Source organism: Petaurus breviceps, unplaced genomic scaffold, assembly GCF_028583685.1.
Source record: "Petaurus breviceps papuanus isolate PSGF00001 unplaced genomic scaffold, PetGlider_PUasm1.0 40, whole genome shotgun sequence".
Lineage (NCBI taxonomy): Eukaryota > Metazoa > Chordata > Mammalia > Diprotodontia > Petauridae > Petaurus > Petaurus breviceps.
In genome coordinates, this window is record NW_027186315.1 from 5,624,257 (window position 1) to 5,630,345 (window position 6,089).

Genomic DNA, 6,089 nt, shown 5'->3' on the forward strand with positions numbered 1-6,089 from the left:
CCACATATGCTGGCATTTCATAGTAGCAAAATCTCCCAGTACTCCAGCATAATTCCAGGAAGCTCATCTCCAGGAGACACAGCTCCAGGTGTCAGGCACACATCTTCTAGCAGCCAAATATTTGAGTGCAAAGTCCAGATGAGCTGGAGCCAGAACAAAGCCCAGGTGAGCAGTTATTCCCCAGAGGCCAGACTCCCTACTCCCACTCTGAGAGCGCCAGAGTTGCTAACCACAATTCAGTACCAGGTAAGTTGTTAGACCCCTAGATCCTCAAGTTGCAAGCACTTGAGGCCCCAGCACACAAAGTCAGTGATTAGGTTTTAGGCATCCAGCAGACAAAGTTTGAGTCAGTTCCCCCTGTACTCTAGCAAGCGAGCTCAAATCCCAAAATCAGGAATTAGGCAAACAACACGAGCAAAAAGGAATAATGTTAATGACCATAGATTCTTATTATAGGGGCAGAGAACATTAAGGCAAAATATAGAAGACGGCAACACTGTCAATATACCCACATCTGAAGCCTCAGAGGGGAATATGAACTGCTCCCAAGACCAAAAAGCCTCATTTGAATAGTTCAAGAATGATTTTAAAAGTCAAATAAGAGAAGTAGAAGAAAAATTGGAAAAAGAAATGAGAGATGCAAGAGAGAGTCCAAAACATGGAAAAGGATGGACAAAAATTAAATGTAGAAAACCAGTCCTTTAAAAGTGGAAATGTTCAAATGGAAAAGGAGGCACGAAAAATCACTGAAGAGAAGAGCTCCTTAAAAACTAATATGGGCTGAATGGAAAAAAGAGATATAAAGTCTAATAGAAGAAAAGAATTACTTAAACATTAGAATTAGGCAAGTAGAAACTAATGACTCTATGAGATATGGACAATCAATCAAATAGGGCAGAGTCAAGATGGCAGAGTAGAAACAGCAACTCTAAACAGCTCTGGCTTCCACCTTCCCCAATTCACATAAAAGGAGACTCTGAACAAATTTTGGAGCTACAAAACCCACAAAATGACAAAGAGAAGCTAAACTCACACTGAGGATAGCCCAGCAGACCTGCAGAAATTGACTAGCACAGTGCTCTGGGAGATGAGCCCAGGCACACTTGAGCCCCAGGGCAAGCCTGACCACCCCCAGGCTGGAGGGACTCTAGATAACCAGCAGCTGTGGCCGTTTCCAGATTTATCAACACAGAGATGTGTAGGACAAAGTGAGAGGTCAGTGCAATTTGGCTTTGGGACCAGCATTTGGAAGAGCATCGGCTTTTGCCCCTAGGCCAAGAAGCGGCTGAACAGCCTCAGCATGCAGCTGCCCCCAGGAGGCAGCTTCATCTCCTGTCCTGCAGAGTGTAGGGGGACTGAGCGGCCAGTCTGAGGGGTAATCGCTCGTGCTTTACACTTCTTGGATCTGGATTGCAGTCTATGGTGGAGGTCCTGGGGTTTGTGACCAGCTTGCCAGAGCGTGTGGAGGCTTCAGCAAGGGCACTCAACTAATACCTCTGGCAGCTGAGAAAACACCAGTGTTTCCGGTGATAGCTCCTGCCTGGTGGCAGAGTCCTACTGTGGCAAAAAGCCCAAGGGTCAAGTGACTGAGGGGTGACATGACCAGGCAAAGGAAACAAAACAAATAGAAGAATCCAATATTAGACTCCTATTTTGAGGACAAAAAGGAGCAAAGCATGGAACAGGAGGAAGACAGTGAAGTCAGAACTCCTGCACCAAAAGCTTCAAAGGAAAATAGCAGCTGGTTATAGGTCATAGAGGACATTAAGAAGTAGATAAGAGAAGTGGAGGAAAAATTGGGAAGAGAAATGAGAACAATGCAAGAAACTTACAAAATGAAAGTCAACAGGCTGACTGAGGAAAATACCAGCTTAAAAAATAGACTAATTCAAATGGCAAAAGAGGCTCAAAAAGGCAATGAGGAAAAGAATGCCGTAAAAAGCCAAATTTGCCAGATGAAAAAAGAATCTCAAAAGCTCACTGAGGAGAATCATTCCTTCAGAATTATGTTAGAGCAAATGGAAGCTAACCACTTTATGAGAAATTAAGATGCTGTTAAACAGATCCAAAGAAATGAAAGAATAGAATGCAATGTGAAATATCTCATAGAAAAAAAAAAAACACTGACCTGGAAAATAGATTCAGCAGAGATAATTTAAAAATTATTGGACTACCTGGAAGCCATGATCAAAGAAGGAACCTAGAAATCGTCCTCCAAGAAATTCGCAAGGAAATTTACCCTGATGTTTTAGAACCAGAAGGCAAAATAGAGGTTGGAAGAATCCACCCATCACCTCCTGAAAAAGATCCCCAAAAGAAAACTCCTAGAAATATTATAGCCAGGTTATGGAATTCCCAGATCAAGGACGTAATATTAAGAGCAGAGAGGGAGAAACAATTTGAATTGGATAACATGGGATCTGGCAGCTTCTACACTGAGGCATCGAAGGGCCTGGAATATTATATTCCAGAGGGAAAAGGAGCTGGGATTAAGACCAAGAATCACCTACCCAGCAAAACTGAGTATTATGTTTCAGGTCATTCAGTGGAATAGAGGACTTTCAAGCATTCTTGGTGAAAAAACCAAAGTTGAATAGAAAAGTTGACATTCAGATACAAGAAGCAAGAGAGGCTGAGAAGGTAACAGGGAAAAGAAATCATAACACACTTAGCAAAGTTGAAATATTAACATTCATACATGGAAAAACGATAATTGTAACTGATGAAACTTTTCTCAGTATGAAAATAGCTGAAGGGAATGGAAATATATATATATATGTCTATATCAGACAGTATACGGGCATATGAATACATATGTGAATGTGTGTATATATGCTTACAGATATACATAGATAGAGGTGACAGGACCAATTTAATAGGAAGGAATGATACTTAAAAGGTGAAATTAAGAGGGGAGAGAGGAATATAATGAGAGGAGATGGAGAGAGACAGAATGGGGTAAAACATCTCATATAGAAGAGGCAAAGGAAAATGGTTACAATAGAGGGGAAGAAGAGGAAGGCAAAAGGGAAAGGGCCAAACTTATTCTCACTGAACTTGGCTCAGGGAGGGAATGAGATACACACTAAATAGGGTATCTCACCCTACAGGAGAGTAGTAGGAAAGGGGATGAGAGGGGGGATGATGGAAGGGAGGGCAAGTTGGAGGGGGTGGAGGGAAGATGAAAGTACTCACTTTTGAAAAGGGATGGTATCAAAGTAGAGAATAGAACAAGTGGGTGGTGGGGTAGGAGGGAGGGAAATATAATCAGTCTTTTACGATATATCTACTATGTTAATGTTTTGCATTCACTACACATGTACAACCTATACTGAACTGTTTATCTTCCCAGTAAAGGTGGGTGAAAAGGGAGGAAGAGATGAATCTCAAAGGGAAAATATATATATATATATATATATTTGAATATATATATGTAGGATATTGAAGGCATGAATAACTAATAAGACTTGGAACAATCTAAATGTATTTGGCATTATTTACAAGGTGCAGTTCACAGAATGCATGTATTATGTGATTCAATAGGAAAGATATTCAAGGGATCATGCATCAGATCTTTTCCCTTGCTTTTTTGTACTTGGGTTTTAGATTGACTCCTGTATTAGGTAATAACCAATCCATATTTAGATTTTTGGTGCTTATGCTATATCTTTAAAATCTTGAAGTCCTGCATATAATATTCTATGACAACCCAGTTCTCTGCCTCTGGCATTATATGGGTAGAAGGTGGGATAATATTTATTTGGACAATTTTTGCTTGCCTACCATCTTTTGGCACTTTTCTAGTTGTCTGTGATTCTTTAAAATTACGGATTGTTGTTCAGTAATCACATCTAGCTCCTTCAGTTCTGTAACATGTAATTTGTCTCAAAGGACTTGAACTCATTTAAAATTGTATGGTTCTATTACTATCTCCTTACCTATCTTGGACTTCAATTTCCTCTTAACCATGTTTGTTCTATCCTCTTTCAGTAGTGAGATCATTGACCGATAGAGAAAATGAACACAAAATGGGATTTTAGTAGTTCTCCATTTTCTATATTATTCTCTGGATATACCTTAACAAATTATTTCCATTGTCTTTATCAACCTCCACCAAACTAAGCTAATTTGGGTTTAGAATTCTATTTCTATAATTCTGAGTCATACGTGTTTATTTTTCTTAAATAATCAAAAAGTTTCTGTGCTAGTGAAACATATTCATTTTAATATTATATTGTTGTGTAGAAAAAAATGAAAGAAAAATTTAAATAGTAAAAGTATTCACATAAATGTGTTAGCATATGGGTTAGCAATAAGCCATTATCTAAACAGAGCCCTACTGAGTATAATAGTTGCAGTAATTGCTTCTATGAAGATTTAATAGTTTCTTAGTGCAGTAACAAAAACTATAAGGCCTTTATAGGACCCAGCAAGTGACCATGTACTCATGTAGTTTAAGAAGTTTTTTTTTGTTTGTTTTTTTTGTTTTTTAAGCAATCAGGGTTAAGTAATTTGCTCAAGGTTACACAAGTTTAACAAGTTTGTTTTAAGACTGAAATTGTATTTATTTAAAGCTGTATTTATATGCATCCTCACAATCTATTAATTCTTCTGACATCTAGATTGGTTCTATATTGTTAAAAATCTTCCACCTGTCTCACAGCTCTAACATTTCCATTTTTCAAATTAACTTTCTTCTTTGCGTTGGTTCTCTGAATACCACTTTTTCACTTTCCTCTAAAGTTCCCACCCCTTTATACAAGCTTCTCCCCAACTTTGTTCATTATTTCTCCTTTTATGTTTCTGAATTATTTAGTTTATCAAATAACATGAAAGTAAAATTGTGTTCCTCAGTTCCTTTTAAATTTTTAAGCTTAAAGACCATATCTGTAGTTAAATTGAACAGATACTTACTTAAGAGGACACTCTTGAGATTAAATAAACAGTATAACCTCTGATGGTAGCTAGAAAACTTTGGTGGTCAGTGTATCTTTCCCTGTTTGAAATTTGTCAAAATCTGTTCTCTCAATTGTTCTGTTGTGCGTCTAAGGGTTTTCCCTGAAAATTTCCCCTGAAAACTCAAAGTGTCAAATACATAATTAATGTGCATATTCATCTGTAGTGGCATTATGAAAATTGTGGCTAATATTCTTTACTCTTTGTTGAATCCATTGGTAGGATAATAGTAAAAATAATACAATATACTAGCCTGCTTCATAAGAGTTAGTTCTACAGTTGTCTGGCAATAGAAAAGTGCTGCTATTCTTAACTAAGTTTGTAGTTGTTTACTATTGACTGAAATAATAAACAAATAATGAAACCACTGAGAAAACATATATAACACTAAATACGTCTATGAAGTATAAAATGATCTGTGTTCTCTTCCCTTTGTCATCACTTCCAGAAAGGGAGGAGGGTACAATGTCCTCACAGAACACACATAGCTCTACCTACTCAAAGACTGCGGTGGATCTTTCTTTCTGGTCTTAGCTTGCTCCTCCCTTGGAACCCATCCTAGGCTTTAATGATAATGGCTATTTAAACTCCATTTAGTCATATGAGAAGTCAGTGACCTCAATTTACTGTTTGTTAAGAGTTATTTAGTAGATCATCATGCAAGACCCTTTTTTTTTCCTCAAGAGCCCCTACAAGAGCCTCCCACCCCAGCCAAGTCAGAACTTGAGGGCTGTATATTATATACTATTGGAAGAATAACAGTCCTTCAGGACCACCATTTCCCTTTAAATTGCATGCTGATTGCTAGTAAACATATTCTTGCACAAATTGGGAGCAAACTCATATAAAATAGAAATAGGCTTACAAATGGGGGATAGAACTAGGAAATATGTTTAATTTTATCTATCTAGCAGGAGGCTGGGGAGAGGCAGGAAAAATGCAACTTCCCCTTAACATACTTGCGCTCCACAGGGGACTAGCAAGAGTCCATTTCTGCTCAATCTATAGTCAACTGATAACAGTCTCATCCTTCTATTGTGAAAGATAACTCTGGTTGTCCCAAAGGTAGCCCTGTTTTTCTGGGCCTCTGTTGGGGGAGTGATTCCCCTGCAACAGATCCCGGCGAATAGCCC